At 50.3% G+C, this 19,402-nt stretch overlaps 1 protein-coding gene across 2 annotated transcripts in view; it reads right to left on the reverse strand.

The window, feature by feature from the left end:
- The window catches only part of AGO2 (argonaute RISC catalytic component 2), a 119,655-nt gene that overhangs the window by 83,319 nt on the left and 16,934 nt on the right, over positions 1-19,402 (reverse strand). The window contains exon 1 of one of the 2 annotated variants that reach the window (XM_030794944.1): positions 6,292-6,579. The exons of the other annotated variant lie outside the window; for it this stretch is intronic. The gene's annotated coding sequence lies outside the window, so the exon portion shown is untranslated. Of the gene's footprint in view, positions 1-6,291; positions 6,580-19,402 lie in introns of those variants that run through there. 2 annotated transcript variants of the gene reach the window in all.

The following is a 19,402-nucleotide window of genomic DNA, read 5'->3' on the forward strand; positions in this document are numbered from 1 at the left end:
ACCACCACACCTGACTAACTTTTGTATTTTTCGCAGAGATGGGGGTTTCACCATGTTGGCCAAGCTGGTCTTGAAACCTTGACCTCAAGTGATCTGGATCTCTCGGCCTCCCAAAGTGCTGGGATTACAGGCATGAGCCACCGTGCCCTGCCCTCTCATGATTTAAAAGGCAAATAGACACAAAGACACATGCAGACGACATGATGGCCTCTGTGAGGATGAGACGCCTTGGCGGGCACACTGTGAGAGCCAGAAAGAATCCAGCCAGCTTGCTGAACCACAACGCGTTCGTATGTGTGAGCAACGATTAGAAAAGTTATTTTTTTACAAAGATGTTATTTTTTTACAAAGATGTCATTTACAAACAACAAATGCTGTAAGGCACAAAAGTGGGACAGGTATGAAGTCTACTTGAAAGACGCGTCCTTTAATGACTCCTGCACTTGGCGAGGCCTCTGCTTCCCAGCCTTGTTAACTGTGGCCTCTGTTCAGACTCCTGCAGTGCATGGAGGAGTCAGCGCCATGGGGTCTAAAGATCCAAAACACAGGCCGGGCACGGTGGCTCACACCTGTAATCCCAGCACTTTGGGAGGCTGAGGCGGGCAGATCACCTGAGGTCGGGAGTTCGAGACCAGTCTGACCAACATGGAGAAATACCATCTCTGCTAAAAATAGAAAATTAGCTGGGCATGGTGGTGCATGCCTGTAATCCCAGCTACTCGGGAGGCTGAGGCAGGAGAATTGCTTGAACCTGGAAGGCAGTGGTTGCAGTGAGCCGAGATTGCGCCACCGCACTCCAGCCTGGGCAACAAGAGTGAAACTCCCTGTCAAAAAAAAAAAAAAAAAAAAAAAAAAATCCAAAACACACTCTGTTTTCCCATTCGGAGGAGAATTACATCCTTCTGGAAAGAGGCCTCCATGTCTGCTGGTGCCACGTCCGTCCTATGTCCCCTCTCTCTGCTCTGCCTCCTTCAAACCCCTGTGAGTGGGTCACCAAGACCCCGTAGGATTGACGGGGAGTCGGAGGTTGCAGTGAGCCGAGATCACACCACTGCACACCAGCCTGGGCAACAGAGTGAGGCTCCATCTCAAAAACAAACAAACAAACAAACAAACAAAAAGAATTCAAATTGCGTCTACAATCTGTCAACTTCACCTCCACCATTTGCATGCAGGCCAGAGCCATCATCTCCCAGCTGGATCACTTCACAGTGCCTACCAGGACCCCCTGTGTCCACACAGCAGCCAGTGATACCAGGAAGGGTGACTGGGTCATCCCTCCACTCTCAAGTCCCCCAGTGGCATCTCATCTGCACCTGGAGACAACCAGGTTCCCACGGGTTCCGAGGCTCTCCGGCCACAAGGCACCCAACGCACTCCTGCCCCAGGGCCCTTGCACTTCCTGTCAACTCTTTCCTCAAATCCCTGCGGTTTGCTCACCCACTCACCTCCTTCAGGTCTTTGTTCAATGTCACCTCCTTGGAGACTGCTGACTGGCTTGTTAAAAACGGTGCATGCCCCCAGCAGCCCCAGCCCCCCGCACTGTGCTCGCCTCAACAACGCTTGCCGCCTGGCACACTACTTCTCCGGTCCTCCCTGCACTAGGCACACCCCAAAGAGAAATGTCTCTGTTTCTGCCCCCTGGTCTATCCCAGGGCTTAGAATCATGCCTGGCAAGGGCCGGGCGCAGTGGCTCACACTTGTAATCCCAGCACTTTGGGAGGCCGAGGCGGGCGGATCACGAGGTCAGGAGATCGAGACCATGGTGAAACCCCGTCTCTACTAAAAATAAAAAAAAATTAGCCGGGCGTGGTGGCGGGCGCCTGTAGTCCCAGCTACTTGGAGAGGCTGAGGCAGGAGAATGGCATGAACCGGGAAGCGGAGCCTGCAATGAGCCGAGATTGTGCCACTGCACTCCAGCCTGGGTGACAGAGCGAGACTCTGTCTCAAAAAAAAAAAAAAAAAAAAAGAATCATGCCTGGCAAGTGCTAGGCTGATGGATGTGAACCATATGGTGAATGGTCTCCAGGTAGGTTCTGATTTTCCCTTCGCTCCCCAACCATGGCAGTCTGGGCTGTCTGCCCCAGCCTGGTTGCTTCTTTTTCTGGAGCAACAGAGCATGCGTCTGCCAGCTAGAGTCGTCTCTTCGTGTTTGCCTAGAACCTGAACACATCCTCCCATCTACCTTGTATCAGCTCTAGATTACTTACAATACCTAAAACAAACGCTATGTAAATAGTTATTATACTGTACTTTAAAATTTTAGAATATTTTTTATTGCTTTTTCCCCCCAAATATTTTCTACCCCTAGGTAAGGCACCCTGCTTTGGTGGGTTTACGTGATAGGCAGGTCAGCGGCGGGCCAGCACACAGAAACCTCACAGCCTCCTCCTCCACCGTCTTTCCCCTTTGGGTTGAAGATGCCCTGCAGCCTGAATCCCTGAATAGCTGCATGGAGCAGAGCAGCTAAGCCCACACAGCCCTGGAAATTTACATGAAGGAAAAATAAGCTTCTACAGGGCTTGGATTCCTGCAAGAGCCACTGCGTTTGCATCTATTTGTTTCAAGAACTTCATCCATCACAATGATCACATCCCTCCCTCCCTAGTCACTATGTTTTCCACATGAACACATGAGGGTCCTTGTTTTTCAACAGAGTAGAATAGATGTTAAAAATAAATATCATAAAGGGAAAATTTAGCCTCTATTGATGTTATCTCTTCTGTGACATTTTCCTACTACATGTCAAAATATCCCCAGCCTACATAGCTATAAGGTCATGTTGGCAACACTGTCATTATAAAGGGAAAAAACTGTCCTCTCCCCAGTGATATATTTAGAAATCCAGCATTTCGACTCAGCATTTCCTTAGGTATAAGACTACTCCCACATTTATCTTAAATTACGATCACCGTACATTGTGAAAAGAAGTAATGTTCCAATGTTAATAAAACAGAGCACATGTGAAACAGTAAACTGTACATCATGGTGGCGTTAGAAAACCGTCAGAACAGACTCCGTGAAATAAGCTTTAGCTTTAAGTAAAATCTCCCTGTAAGCTTCGGCAGGTTTCTGCAGCCCATCCCTGTGGCTCAGGCTAATTCAATTGCATGGAGATTCAACTTTAATTCCCCGCACTTGGAATGAATACAGCTCCCTGAGGGATACTTAAAAGCAAATTTAACAAATGACAGAAATCAGAAAATTTCCCCAATTTGTCCAACCAGCTATTTGAAATGTCAATTCTAAACACTGGCATCCCGGAGAGGTACCATTTTTTTCCTAGTCAGAATAATTAATTAGGAGTAAATTGCTGAAAATCAAGCAGACAAAACATCCAGGAGTGTTTGCTTCTTTGATCAATTCCTTCCTGAAGAGAGACGAGCTCACAATTTAAAACAAATCGAAACGGTGTTCTACTTCCTCAGAGGACTGAAGAAAAGTTAACCACGACGCCTGCATGCATTTTGGATCACAGGCCGTGCCATGTGCAGTGTTCTGGCCGCATCTTTTATATGACATAATTATGGATTTCCTTCTATTATTTGCTATCTGAAAGGCAGGCCTGCTGCTGGCCCCAACTTCAGAGACCAGCCCAGAACTGGTGGGGGCCTCAGATGGTGCGGGTTGACTCAGGCCCCCACGGCGGCGTGGCGGAGATTAAAGATGGGGTCTAATCTGGCCCTGTGGACCCGGCTCAGCAGACGGTGGAACCCCAGATCTCATCGGAAAGTCTGTCAGCCAAAAACACACACCTCAAAGTGGAGTGCGTGGTGCCTTCAAGCTCCACACCGGGCTGTGTTTGCGGATCTGGGATGATAAATGTGCATGGGAGGAGGGATCTAGGGCCAGGTTTTTTTCTCCTTGTTAAAATTCAGATAAATTTACCACCTTAGTCATTTTCCAGTGTACACTGAGGTGGCCTTTAGCACATCCACGTTATTGTGTAACCAACACAACCACTCAATTCCTGGGCACCTTCGTCACCCCCAAAAGAAGCCACGTGCCCACTAAGCAGTCACACCCCGTTTCCTCCAAAGCCCAGGCCTTGGCACACGCACCTGCATTCTGTCTCAATGGCTCCGCCTGTTCTGGACATTTCCAGAGGTGGAGCCGTGCATGTGGCCCTCTGCCTGGTCCCCCTCATGTGACCTGCTGTCCTTGAGGCTCATCCGCACTGCAGCTGTTCTCTGCGCTCCACTGGGGCCAGATTTAACAGACTCCCTCAAGAGGGGCTTGCTCCAGCCCCATGCTGCTGTGGTGGGCTGGGCTGGGCTGGGCTGGGGGCCTCCTTGTGTCCTCACCCTTCGCCCTGCAACTGTGCGGCCCCTTCCACAGACTGCACATCAGCCATGTGCCTTGCCTGGCAAATGGCACAGGCGTGACTGTTCCACATCCCTCAGGGCTTGCAAAGGTGCCAGCTGCTTCTGCTGTGCCCTCTGCTGGGACTCCTGCCTCCCAGGGATGAGCTGCCCCTCCCTCAGGGTGAAGGAGCTGCATGGAGTGGGCCCATCATCCAGGCCCATGAAAGGCCCCAGCCAAGGTGGCCGAGAGGCTAAGTTGGTCTCTGACTAGATGTCCCTCTGGGTCATGCAGCCCCAGCAGCCCTGGAGGCTGACACAGTAGGAAATGCTGCTGTAGGCCACAAGACCTTGAGGTGCACCAGGGAAACAACGCAATGGAGCAGTTATATTCTCAAACTCATCAGAATGAGCGCAGCGTGCTGTGTACTGTCGGAAAGTTAGAAGCACCACGCTGGTCTCTGCTCAGTGGCACCTTTCATCCAGCTGGGAGTTCATGTTCAAGAACTTGAAAATTACGTAAGCAAAAACGCTTAGGTATGTTGAAATTAACAGCTAATTATGTGTACAAATACCGATTCAAACAAAGCAACAATAAAAAGGCATTTTTGGCCGGGCACAGTGGCCCACGCCTGTAATCCCAGCACTTTGGGAGGCCAAGGTGGGCGGATCACGAGGTCAGGAGTTCAAGACCAGCCTGGCCAACATGGTGAAACATCTCTACTAAAAATACAAAAATTAGGCCGGGTGTGGTGGCTCATGCCTGTAATCCCAGCACTTTGTGAGGCTGAGACGGGTGGATCATGAGGTCAGGAGATCGAGACCATACCGGCCAACACGGTGAAACCCCAGCTCTACTAAAAATACAAAAAAATTAGCCAGGCGTGGTGGTGGGTGCCTATAGTCCCAGCTACACAGGAGGCTGAGACAGGAGAATGGAGTGAACCTGGGAGGCAGAGCTTGCAGTGAGCCGAGATCATGCCACTGCACTCCAGCCTGGGCGACAGAGCGAGACTCCGTCTCAAAAAAAAAAAGGCATTTTCAAGACAACTAGGAAAACCCGTGACTGTATTTGGTGCCATCAAGGAATGATCATTTATCATGGGTCATAGAACTATGATTCAGTTTTTTAAAAGACTCCTCATCTTTCAGAGATATACACTTAAGTATCTCTGCATAAATGTGCAATATGTGGGATTTGCTTCAAAATATTCAGGTAAGGAAATAAGACTGGCTATGGTGGATATGTTAGACTTTCTCTCCTTTCATACATACTTGAAATTTATAAGTTTTTTTTTTCTTCTTTTTGAGGTGGGGTCCTGCTCTGTTACCAAAGCTGGAATGCAGTGGTACAATCTCGGCTGCCTGCAACTTCCGCCTCCCAGGCTCAAGCAATCTTCCCACCTCAGCCTCCTGAGTAGCTGGGAGCACAGGTGTGCACCACCACGCCTGGCTAATTTTTTGTATTTTTGGTAGAGACGGGGTTTCACCATGTTGCCCAGGCTGGTCTTGAACTCCTGAGCTTAAGCAATCTGCCTGCGTCAGCCTCCCAAAGTGCTGCAATTACAGGTGTGAGCCAATGCACCTGCGCTTAAAAGTATTTTCTAAAGCTTAAAAAAATATATCAGCAAATGAAGGAATGACCAAAGTGAAATGGGCTAACCCAGCCTGGGCTGAAGATAGACGGGGATGCAGGGCTCTGGGGTAGGGAGGACGCACGGGGATACCAGGCCAGGTGTGTCTGAGGCTGTGCAAGGCCACCACTGCTGTCTTCTAGAGTGTCTGCAGCTCTGGCAGGGGTGCCCAGCATTAGGTCAGAAGCCATGCTGGGACCCAGCTGATGAAGACCCCCAACCGCTGGTCCAGGGGTGGCTCTAGTTCCCAGCCATCGCTCTTGACTATAAACTTGGACGAGAAAAGGAATGATGACAAGTGGCTGATGAAGCTAAATTAAAGGCACTCTGCAGGAAGGGAGGAGAAAGCTACAAACCTGCTCAAAGGCTTCCGAACTGGCACAGGGGCCAGGTGAGAATGGGACTGTAACAGCTGTTGTGCAGGAAAACTGCCCGGTGGGATGAAGCTTAGCAAATGGACAAGTCAGTTAGTACCTGCAAAATGAAGCACGGTGTCAAAAACCGCTTTATTTTCCGCACTCTGCTCAATATTCCATGCCTTCAAGGCTCCACATATACTCAACATGACCAGTGCTATCAACAAATCATGCAAACTAAGTTGCTTTTTCATAATTATAAATCAATCACGCTCACAGTAGAATATTTGCAACTCAGAAAGGTTTACTATAAAGGTAAGATTTTTTTCCATAATTAAATATGCCAGAAATACCACTGAAGTATATCCTTCCAGGGCATCGATGACATTTTAATTTGTCAAGAAACCAAGTAGGTTCTGATGCCTAAGGAGGGGACCCAAGGAGATGCCTCTACCCATTCCCAGTGCAGGAGGAACTTGCAGGCAGGAGCATGGAGCCCCCACCTACTGCGAGAGCAAGCGAGGAGCACGCAGTTCACTTAACACTGTTGGCAGTTCTTGGGAACAGCAAGTTTAAGTGACATGATGTTTAACAAATCCATTTTTTTCCTAATCAACATCATAACAAAACAACATTATTCAAGAACCTGATGTACTTTGTTTTGCTTAAAAACGCAGTTTCCAAGAACCCCTCCACAACATTGAGGACTCACTAAACATTCTCCAAAAGTTGATGCTTTCAGCACAATGTGAAAAAAAAGCAGCCAAACTGAGCCTATACATTCCGACAAAGTTACAAAGTTATCATATTGGCAAGGCTTGGAAGCATAGCAAATTAAAAATTCTATAATTGGCTAGGCGCGGTGGCTCACGCCTGTAATCCCAGCACTTTGGGAGGCCGAGGTGGGCAGATCACCTGAGGTCAGGAGTTCGAGACCAGCCTGACCAACATGGCAAAACCCCATCTCTACTAAAAATACAAAAATTAGCCGGGTGTGGTGGCATGTGCCTGTAGTCCTAGCTCCTCGGGAGGCTGAGACAGGAGAGTTGCTTGAACCTGGGAGACGGAGGTTGTGGTGAGCCGAGATCACACCACTGTGCTACAGCCTGGGTGACAGAGCAAGACTGTCTCAAAATAATAATAATAATGATAAAAAAATTCTATAATTTAAGGCCGGGAATGGTGGCTCGTGCCTGTAATCCCAGCACTTTGGGAGGCTGAGGTAGGTGGATCACCTGAGGTCGGGAGTTGGAGACCAGCCTGACCAACGTGGAGAAACCCCGTCTCTACTAAAAATACAAAATTAGCCGGGCGTGAGGCAGGAGAATCGCTTGAAGCCGGGAGGCGGAGGTTGCAGTGAGCTGAGATCATGTCATTGCACTCCAACCTGGGCAACAAGAGTGAAACTCCGTCTCAAAAAAAAAAAAAAAAAAATGCTATAATTTAAAAATGAGCCAGTTGCAGCGGTGTCCACATGAAGTCCCAGCTACTCAGGAGGCTGAGGCAGGAGGACTGTCTGAATCTAAGAATTCGAGGCTGTAGTGTGCTATGACTGTACCTGTGAATAGCTTCTGCACTCCAGCCTGGGCAACCTAGTGAGACCCTGTCTCGCCCTTACCTCTTAAAGAAAAATTATGTATATATATACACACGTATGGAAAAAAACAAATGTCACAGACGAATGGATAAACAAAATGTGTTCTATCACGACAGTGGAATATTACACACCCATGAAAAGGAATGGGGCACTGGCACCTGCTTGACATGGTTGAACCTTTAGAGCATTGTTAGGCAAAAGAGGCCAGACACAAAAAGCAACATGTATGACCTCAGGCACATGCAACATCCAGAACAGGCCACTCTATGGAGATGGAGCACAGAGCAGTGGTTGCCAGGGGCTGGGAGGGGGCCATAGGAAGCAGCTGCTCATGGAGCACAGGGCTTCTGTTCCAGGAGATGGAAACGTCTGGACCTAGATGGAGTGATGCACGCCCAGCATCATGATGGACTTAACACAGCTGAGTTATGTACTTTAAACCAGTCCATTTTGTTCCACATATTTTACAAACATGTGGAATATCTAATCAATAATCAATGAATCTCCTCAGCACTGAGCTCCTTTATGCTCCCCCTGGAGGAACTGATACCTTTCCCTGTGGCCTTTGGTGAAGAACACATTGAATGAATGAATTCTCAGCAACCACAGATTCTTTAGATCTTTAACCACTACTCCTAAACACACTGTGGTGATCTGGGCTTGTGAGCTCTGTCTGGAGAAAGCAAAGCTGTTGTTTTTCAGACATTAGCATTAGACAGGCAGAGATAACCTGTCAGAGGTGGATGCTACACTTGGCACTTTTTACGCTGCCATTTATTACCATTCTGCCCTCTCTCCCCTCCAGCATGCTCCAGTCTCCTGTCACATCCCCAGGGCAGGCAGCAAATCTGCAGAGCTCTGGCAGCACAGTGGCCACTTTCCTTGGTCTCCTTCTCTGTGCAAATCACCACAGTCCCAAGGACATCAGCCACGTCACCCTCTACTGTTTTCTCCACAATCGTCCATGGAGACCCCAACAGACAGGTCTGCAGCTCCTCTGCTTCGCCGGCTCTGTGCCCCTCCCAGCACTATTCAGGGCCCTGAGCTGCCCGCAGCCAGCAGGCAGGTGTCAAGCAAACAGGGACCGGGGTGGGGACCTAAGCAGACACCGTGGATGGAGCAGGTCTAGGCTGAGGGAAGGTCATGGCTGGCGGCACCGCGTGCCACCTGGGACTGCGCCCAGTGCCACCTGGGCAGGCACCAGCCAGGACAATCCATGGGGAAGTGCCATTCCCCAGCCTCTGCTGCGCAGGCCAAGCACCTGCAGTTTGGGGCCACTGATCCAGCACCCGTTAAACGTCCTGAGTCAGACGAAAGCAGTGAGGGGTGTCCCTGCCAGATCTATTACTTTCCAGCTGGTCCAGGGCAGCAAGCGTCACAGAATAGCATCCTGGTAACGTCTGGATACCTGAATCAGCCCCGTGGGGTGATGGGGCACCCCTCGCAAGAATCTGCAACTGTGTAGGGGGCCCATGGTGAGGTCCTGCTCCTCTCACATATGCCACAGGCCCTCCCCACCCACCACCTCAGTTCCACCGGTGGGTCACTGCCTCCCCAGGCCTAACACCCATGGGACCCCAAAAAATGTCTGCAGATCCGGCAAGCATCTCTTGGAGGCTCAGCTGTGCCAGGGGCCTGGGTGGGGGGGCAGGATGCCACCTCAGGGCCTCCCAGCTCTTCCCTGGGGGCCACGGGCTTGTGTATATCACCAGAAGGGAAAGGAAAAGCCAGCGTGAGCCAAGTGCTAAGCGGCTGCAGAGAGGACTGCGGGATCCTCAGCTATCTGGCAAAGTTCCATAAGAAACCCGTTTTGAGCCAATCTTGGAAAGAAGGAATTTCCATGAGCAGAAACGGGGAACCCAGGATGGGCATCACACCTGGCAGTGCAGTGGGCGGGCAGTGGGGCCTGCCGGGTGGCCTGGGGAGATCACACGGGCTCCAGCCCATGCTTGGGAGTCAGCCTGTATCATCTAAACAGCTGGCAACCTTGAGACTCTGCAAGTAGGAGTGTGGCCACAGCAGGTCGGCATGGCGGTCCGCCCATCACCCTGCCCGCTGCTCCTGCACCAGCGTCACCATCAATTCTTCCTCTGCTACAGTTGCAGCCTCACTCCCTCAGGAATCTGCCATCTCAATGAGGCCTCCCTAACACCCTACCTCCGCACACCCTGCACTTCCTCCTGAGTCTGTCTACCCATCCCATCCCCCCAATCATAAGCTCTCTGAGGGCAGGAATGGTCTGTTTTGGTTGCTACTTTCTCTTCAGCATCTAGAAGAGGGCCCAGCACAGAGCAGGTGCTCAAGACATCAACTGTACAAACAAATGAATGACTGCCCAGAAAAAGACAAAAGACAGACTACAACGGCCAGTCACGAGGGCTCATACCTGTAATCACGGGGCCTCACACCTGTAATCCCGGCACGGAAAAAGACAGACTACAATGGCCAGTCACGGGGCCTCACACCTGTAATCCCAGCACAGAAAAAGACAGACTACAATGGCCAGGCACGGGGCCTCACACCTGTAATCCTGGCACGGAAAAAGACAGACTACAACAGCCAGGCACGGGGGCTCACACCTGTAACCCCAGCATGGTGGGAGCCCAAGGCAGGACGATTGTTTGAGCCCGGGAATTCAAAACCAGCCTGGGAAATACAGCAAGACCTTGACTCTACAAAAAAAAAAAAAAAAAAAAAAGCCAGGTATGGTGGTGCATACCCATAATCCCAGCTACTTGAGAGGCTGAGGCAGGAGGATTGCTTGAGCCAGGGATGTTGAGGCTGCAGTGGGCTATGATCAGCCACTGCACTCCAGCCTGGGTGACAGAGCGAGATCCTATCTCAAGAAACAAAAACAAAAACCCCCAAAACCAAAAACCAAAGATAGCAAAGACAAGAGATCAGGAAAAGGAGGAACGTGATCTTGGCTCACTGCAACCTCTGCCTCCTAGGCTCAAGCGCTTCTCCTGCCTCAGCCTCCCGAGTAGCTGGGATTACAGGCGCCCACCGCCATGCCCAGCTAATTGTTTGTATTTTCAGTAGAGATGGGGTTTCACCATGTTGACCAGGCTGGTATTCAACTCCTGACCTCAGGTGATCCACCCACCTCAGCCTCCCAAAGTGCTGGGATTACAGGTGTGGGCCACCATGCCTGGCTAGAGGCTTTCTTAATAAGAGAATAACGTAAAGACTTCTCCACAAAAAGCACAAAGAGAATTCCAAACCTCTGAAGACACTGCTCCTGAAAGCGGCCTATTTTCACCACGAGCAGGGAGCCCGGCTCCCACACCCACAGCCCAGAAGAGAACACAGGCCCAGCCTAGGCTGGTTCCTGAAGGTGACAGGCCCCTGGGCCCCACTGTCTCTGCACCAGAGGAGTTGGGAGCCCTTGTCCTGCCCATGGCCAACCCCCCATATGCTCAAAGCAACAGTCCATCCAAAGACTTTGAAAAAAACACACAGCCCCCCAAATCCCTCACAGACTCAGCCAGGCAGCCACTCCACGCAGATGAGATTTTAGATTCCAAATCAGATGGTCTTCTTGGGTGGTTTTGTTCAAACATGTTTGTAAATCATGATACAATTTAATTAAAGTGGAACATCTCTCCAAAACACTCTGGGATTAAGCAGACATGCACACGTGCGGATGATTCGAGAGTTAAACACAACAGGAGTTAGGAGTCTTCTGACTTAGCGGTTCTCTAAGTGTGGTCCGGGGAGCTTCAGGGGGGTCCCCAGGGCCAGAGCGGCTTGTGTTTTCCCTGTGCTGACATTTGCTGCGGTGGTTCCAGTGAAACTGCAGGTGCATCTGCACAGCGCAAGGCGGCGGTGGCAGGCAGTACCCTCAGACACCGGACTCACCACCACAGCACGTGCACAGTACAGGGACGAAACCGGCCTACCTTAAAACGTCCTGGAGAAAGCAGCAAAAAGCATCAAGTTTATTCCACATTGACTCTTAAGCCTTTTTTTTCTTTTTTTATTGATATGGAGGCTCGCTCTGTTGCCCAGGCTGGAGTACAGTGGCACGATCTCAATTCACTGCAACCTCTGCCTCCCAGGTTGAAGTGATTCTCCTCCCTCAGCCTCCCAAGTAGCTGGGATTACAGGCGCCCACCACCACACCGGGCTAATTTTTGTATTTTTAGTAGAGTCGGAGTTTCACCATGTTGGCCAGGCTGGTCTCGAACTCCTGACCTCAGGTGATCTGCCTGCCTTGGCCTCCCAAAGTGCTGGAATTACAGGCATGAGCCACTGTGCCTGGCCGTGCCTGGTCTCTTAAGCCTTTTGAATGTTCTGTATGAGGAACTGGGAGGTGCATGTACCCACATACCCCTAAGTGTGAGGCTACCCCAAGGAGAGGCACTTGAGTGTGGCCTTTCGAGCTGTGACCTGGAGTAGGGTGCTGGGCAGATGTCTTCTCCAAGCAGACCTAGTGACCTGCACTTCAAAGAAAATGGCTGACGGTGTCTGTTGCAATTGTAAAATTCAAGCTTTAACATAAAAATTAGAATTGTGGAAAACTTACATTCACCACCATGAGCTTCAAGCTTCCAAATACTTAAAAAACTTCTGGTGAGTTCGGCCAGGTGCGGTGGCTCACGCCTGTAATCCCAGCACTTCGGGAGGCCGAGGTGGGCGGATCACGAGGTCAGGAGATGGAGACCATCTTGGCTGACACGGTGAAACCCCGTCTCTACTAAAAACACAAAAAATTAGCCGGGAGCGGTGGCATGTGCCTGTCGTCCCAGCTACTCGGGAGGCTGAGGCAGGAGAATCGCTTGAACCTGAGAGGCGGAGGTTGCAGTGAGCCGAGATCGTGCCACTGCACTCCAGCCTGGCCAAGAGCGAGACTCTGTCTCAAAAAAAAAAAAAAAAAAAAAAAAAAAAGACTGCTGGTTAGTTCAAAGGTGTTTGTGAATGGGATGTTTTGATGATCTGTGCGATTAAATGTGTCACTGCTGGAAGGCCCATGTAACTCCGTGAGCTAGTGTGTTCCAAACGCCTGTTGCATGATGGACAAAACACATGGAAGACAGGATCCATTCGGGCTGCAATTCTACAGCTGCAGATTCTACGCTGCAGCTGACTTTCGAGAAACTACTGCTTTTTCTGGCTGGGTGTGATGGCTCGCGCCTGTAATCTCAGCACTTTGGGAGGCTGAGGTGGGTGGATCACACGAGGAGTTTGAGACCAGCTTGGCCAACATGGTAAAACCCCATCTCTGCTAAAAATATAAAATTAGCCGGGTGTGGTGGCTGTAATCCCAGCTACTCGGAGGTTGAGGCAGGAGAATCGCTTGAACCCAGGAGGCAGAGGTTGCAGTGAGCCGAGATTGTGCCACTGCACTGCAGCCTGGGCAACAAGAGCCAAAAAACTCGGTCTCAAAAAAAATAAAAAATGAAACTACTGTTTTTCGAGTTTTGGTGTAGTAGCAACAAATACCCATAATTATCTGAAAAGGCTACGAAAATAATCCTCCCTTCCAGCTACATAGCTGCATGAGGCCAGATTTTTTTTTTACACTTCAACCAAAACAACATATCCCTGGCCAGGCACGGTGGCTCGCGCCTTTAATCCCAGCACTTTGGGAGGCCGAGGTGGGCAGATCACGAGGCCAGGAGATCGAGACCATCCTGGCTAACACGGTGAAACCCCGTCCCTACTAAAAATACAAAAAAATTAGCCAGGCATGGTGGTGGACGCCTATAGTCCCAGCTACTCAGGAGGCTGAGGCAGGAGTATGGCGTGAACCCGGGAGGCGGAGCTTGCAGTGAGCCGAGATCGCATCACTGCACTCCAGCCTGGGCGACAGAGCAAGACTCCGTCTCAAAAAACAACAGCGACAAAAAACAAAAAAAACCTCAACATATCCCTGTGGACAGAATCCAGAAGCCAGCTGATGCTTTCTATTAAGGCAGACCTTAAGGAGATTTAGGAAAAATGTAAAACTACGCCACTCTTCTCATTATAGTTTGTTGTTTTAGAAGAAATAATCTTTCATAAAAACATTTCTATGAATACATATTTAAAATAATAAAATGACATTTTGTTGTATCAAATGTTTTTTAAACTCCTGTTTTAATTTGTAATACAACAGATATAACCCACATAAACAAATGGTCTTTGGAGTTCTCAATAACTTAAGAATGTAAAGAGGTCCTGACCGAAAACAGCTGAAGAGCTGCCGTCTGAATGTCCCTTTCCAGGAGTGGATTGTCATCTAGAGTATTTCCTTAAAAACACAGCAGCCCTGCCTGAGGTTTCTTCAGGAATAACGGTAATACTGGCAGAATCAGCAACAAATGGAACTCTATCCACAAGACCACTGCAGAAATTCGGGTCTGGTTTCTATCAGACTATAAAGAACAGCTGGCCAGGCATGGTGGCTCATACCTATAATCCCAGCACTTAGGGAGGCCGAGGCAGGAAGGTCACTTGACCCCTGGGGCTTGAGACCAGCCTGGGCAACACAGAGAGACCTTGTCTCCACAACAAAAATTTTTAAAGTAGCCAGACGTGGTGGTGCATGCCTGTGATCCCAGCTACTCGGGAGGCTGAAGTGGGAGGATCGCTTGAGCCCAGGAGGTTGAAACTGCAGTGAACCATGATCATCCCCACTGCACTCCAGCCTGGGCAACAGAGCAAGACCCTGTCTCGAAAAAAAAAAAAAAAAGGCCAGACGTGGTGGCTCACGCCTGTAATCCCAGCACTTTGGGAGGCCAAGGTGGGCGGATCATCTCTCAGGTCAGCAGTTCAAGACCATCCTGGCCAACATGGTGAAACCCCGTCTCTACTAAAAATACAAAAATTAACTGGGTGTGGTGGCGTGCGCTTGTAGTAGTCCCAGCTACTCGGGAGGCAGAGGCAGGAAGACTGCTTGAATCCGGGAGGTGGAGGCTGCAGTGAGCCGAGATCGCGCCACTGCACACCAGCCTGGGGGACAAGAGCAAAACTCCATCTCAAAAAAAAAAAAGCACACAAAGAAACCTGCCCTGAAGTCCAGTGTCCTCCTATCCCCAGGTCTAACCCAGCACTGCACACAAGCCCAGCAAAATCTGGGCACATGACGGGACCAGACTTCAATGCACTGATGGCTGCAGCGCCAGGGCCTAAAGGGCAAAGATCAATGTCCACACCAAGGTGACCAACAGAAGCAGAGGGCCGTAGGGCACCCCAAACGGCTTTGAAACGGAAACATCCACCTTCAACTGCGTTCCCAGGCCCCGGCCCTAAGAGCAGCCTCTTCTATTGTGATGTAAAAGACAGGGATCCCCGTAGGCAGACAGAGAGGAACTTACAAAGGTCTTTCACTTTCCTACCCAATTGTCATCATGCTCCATAGAAGCATGTGGAAATGACCTCAGACATCAGGAAGCCGTAGGAGTAGCTTCAGAAAATGCCCCAAATATCAGCCCCAGGGGTGGGGGGCTGGAAATCCCCTCAGTGCTCTGTACCCTGCAGAGCCAGCCTCACAGGGTGCAACAGAGGGAACCAGACAGAAACAGACTCTGAAACTCACGGTGTGTAAAAACAAAAGCAAAGGGGCCGGGCGTAGCAGCTCACGCCTGTAATCCCAGCACTTTCGGAGGCCGAGGCGGTCAGATCACCTGAGGTCAGGAGTTTGAGACCAGCCTGGCCAACAGCGAAACCCCATCTCTACTAAAAATATAAAAGTTATCCAGGTGTGGTGTCGAGCGTCTGCAGTCCCAGCTAATTGGGAGGCTGAAGCAGGAGAATCGCTTGAACCAGGGAGGCAGAGGTTGCAGTGAGCCGAGATCGTGCCACTGCATTCCAGCCTAGGAGACAGAGTGAGACTCCGTCTCAAAACAAAACAAAAGCAAAGGCAGGACTCAAGTCAATATTCATTTATTCAAAACAGTGTCCTAAGAAAAACACATTCAACCAATTCTTTAATGAAAACACTGGGAAATCCAAACCCACTAAATTCTGAGCCAATCTTTTCCTTTTATTTCCTAATGAAGTTTGCTCTACTTCAGAGAGGTCCCCTAAAAGTCTTGCATGTTTGCATAATTATAGCAATGGAATGCTACTCTCCTCATGTCTTCAGCAACCTGTTGCAGTGACAACACAGCCCACACTCTACTAAGGCGTCCTCCAGGGCCTGGGGTCCAACAACCAGACCATGAGCCACACGAGTCAAGGTTCTAGAACCTGGAGGCACCGCCAGGTCCGAATCCAGGATCCAGTACTTTCTGCTGCGTGACCTGAACCCCTCTGTGCCCCAGTCTCCTCACTTCCAAAACGGGAGGATAGCAGGACCCACAGAGTCATGACCACCTAAAGCCCTTTGCAAGCGCCTGGCACTCAGCATTCGCCGTGCCCTTGGTAACTGCTGCTGCTGCTGCTATTACTGAAGTCATGAGAACTCAATTCTAACCGCTCAAGTCACTCCTGGAGCCTCACACTTCATCTGTGTGACTCTTGGTACCATCTTTTCATCACACCCAAGCCTGGGGCCACTCCCTGCCGACACCGCCATTCGCCATTCACATATTCGTTATCCACAGCACAATTCCACTAACTGTTTCATGAGTCGTGATTTGCCAAACAAAGCATTTAAAACATTCCACTTTTGAAATAAACAAAAGCAGGCTGGCGCAGTGACTCATGTCTGTAATCCCGGCACTTTGGGAGGCCGAGGTGGGAGGATCCCTTGTGCCCAGGAAGTCAAGGCTGCAGTGAGCTGAGATCGTGCCACTCCACTCCAGCCCAGTCAACAGAGTGAGATCCTGTCTCAAAATAAAATATTATAAACAAAGCAAACCAAAATAAAATAAAAATGGAGTGAAATAATGGAGACAGCCCCCTGGCCAGGCCTGCAAGACTCAGCGCCGACGGCCCAGAGCAGACATAGTCAGCACCCACTCCTTGCCCACGTGCTCTGGGCCCCGGGTCCCCAGGCGGCCCTTCTCATGCCACAGTGGCCCCGGCCCGGGCAGTGTTCTCGCCCGGCACACAGCCCGCTCAGAGCCCTCTGAAGGGTGGCAGGCTCGTGAGTTCGAAGCACAGAACCAGCATGAAGTGGGGCCTGCCCCACTGCCTGGCCAGGAGCTGACACTTTAGGGACAGAATAGAAGTGGCTGACATCAGGTAGGAAATGGTGGCTTCTGTCCACTACAGCCGATGTTTAAGGGACAGCCACAGTTAAATGAAACTTTTACCATGCTCGAGGTGGTTTTGCTTTTCGGAACCAGACCACCCTCTTGCTTGCTCATGCCTGTGGCAGCTCCCTATGCGGCTTCACCGCAGATCCTGCCCACGGTCTGTTCTGAATTAAACACTATTGAGTTGGAGTACTCATGTGTTTGCTCTGTCTCTCTGGGGCTTTGTTTAGAAAACAAACTTTGACAATATCCAAGCAAACAATGGGACCAAATACCTGCAAAGTCACTTAAAAGAACAAAAGATACCTGTTCCCATTCCAAGGGCATGTTGTAAGAAACATGCTTTCTGCTATCATTCATCTGAATCAACGCGTACCCTGTCATCGGCGAGCGTTAAGCCAAGAGGCTCACCCTCAGAGCACGTGCCTTCCTCAGAACAAGACAAGGTTTGCACTGAGTCTTCCACATTCCTGTACAAGCACCCTTGTAACCAAGCCCATGAGGCTCTCACACCCCATAGTCCGTGCCAGACGAGACTCCTCAGGGAACCCCAGCCGCCGTCCCATCTGTACCCTGCTTTATCCAGGCAGCACCGGCACAAACTTACTGAAGCATCATTTTGAGATTCCTACAGGACAGACTCACTCCTCAAAAGACTGATGACAGCCCTGCCACCCACTTACACAGCCATTATCGCAACAGCGAGCCGCAGGCACCAACAGCTTCCTATGCACAAGGAAGACTTGCCATGCATTAATTCACTTCACTCCCACAGTGTAATTCCTATTACTAATTATGACAACAACAACAATTATTAACTATAGTAACTATTATGTAATTAACATAATCACTTATTGATAATAATTGCAATGAATTATAATCAACAATTGTAATAACTACATTATAATAAAATATAATGCATTATGGTCATATTCTGATGGTTATGATACATAATTTCATATTAGCACATGGGCATTACTTATAATAATTAACAATGACGGCAGTCACTATTATTATCCCCATTTTACAGAGGAGGAGCCGGCACAGGGGCAGCAGCAGTGGGCAGGGCCTGGGTGGGAGTCCAGGGCCTCGGTGCCAGAGCCCCTAGAACTACCCGATACCAGGCTCACAGAACAGGAGAGCCTCGGGGGGAGACAGCTCACTGCCCCCACCTCGCTCAGCCTTGGGGTACAGCCTCCACCCAGCAGGGGCTGAGCACAAGTGGATTTACAAGGAACACCTGTAAGCGGCCCTCAGGAAAGAGACACACGTCAGCACTGACTGCGTCCAGCGGAGCCCTGCGTGTTTTCACCAGGCAGCCTGTCCATCCCCAGCCCTGCTCTCCACCCCCGCGCGCCCTCCACCAAATGCTTCCTGCAGCTCTGCTCTCTGCGAGCTGGAGGCGAGGATGCAGCAGGAGCAGGTCCAGCCTCTGGCAGTGAGAGAGTGGACGCCCTCATCCCCAAACACCTTGTCAGACACTGTAAGGAAGCACTCTGAAAAAGAGGGTGTTCTAGGCACATATGGAAGAGAAACAACAACACAACTGGCAGCTAACGCGAGCGCTTGCTGTACACCAGGCTCTCGGGCGCACTGACCTGTTCAATCTCAGGGATCCTGTGAGAGAAGCACCACTCTTTTTTTTTTTTCTTTTTGAGATGGAGTCTCGCTCTGTCACCCAGGCTGGGGTGCAGATCTCGGCTCACCTCAACCTCCACCTCCAGGGTTGAAGTGATCCTCCTGCCTCAGCTTCCTGAGTAGCTGGGACTACAGGCAACTGCCACCATGCCCAGCTAATTTTTTGTATTTTTAGTAGAGATGGGGTTTCACCATGTTGGCCAGGCTGGTCTTGAACTCCTGACCTCAAGTGATCCACCTGCCTCAGCCTCCCAAAGTGCTGGGATTCCAGACGTGAGCCACCGCGCCTGGCCGAGAAACACCACTCTTATGCCCAAATGAAGAGTTTTGATGACACCAACGTCGATCACGCAGCTGGTACGTGGAGGATAATCAAGAACCGAGCACAGCCGCCCATGGGCATGACCCTGTCCCACAGGAGCCCACCCTCTGATCTGTGTGCTGCCATCATCCTTTCACTTTAAAAATTGTTGGATGTTGGGCATGGTGGCTCAGGCCTGTGGCCCCAGCACTTTAGGAGGCTGAGGTGGCAGGACTGCTTGAGCCCAGGTGTTTGAGTGCAGCCTGGGCAACATAGTGAGACCTTGTCTCTACTAAAAAATAAAAAAGCCAGGTGTGGTGGCAGACACCTGTAGTCCCAACTACTCAAGAGGTGGGAGGACTGCTTGTGCCTGGGAGGCTGACGCGGCTGTAAGCCGTGATCGCACCACTGCACTCCAGCCTGGGCGACAGAGTCAGACCGTCTCCA

This window comes from Nomascus leucogenys, chromosome 16, assembly GCF_006542625.1.
Source record: "Nomascus leucogenys isolate Asia chromosome 16, Asia_NLE_v1, whole genome shotgun sequence".
Taxonomy (NCBI): domain Eukaryota; kingdom Metazoa; phylum Chordata; class Mammalia; order Primates; family Hylobatidae; genus Nomascus; species Nomascus leucogenys.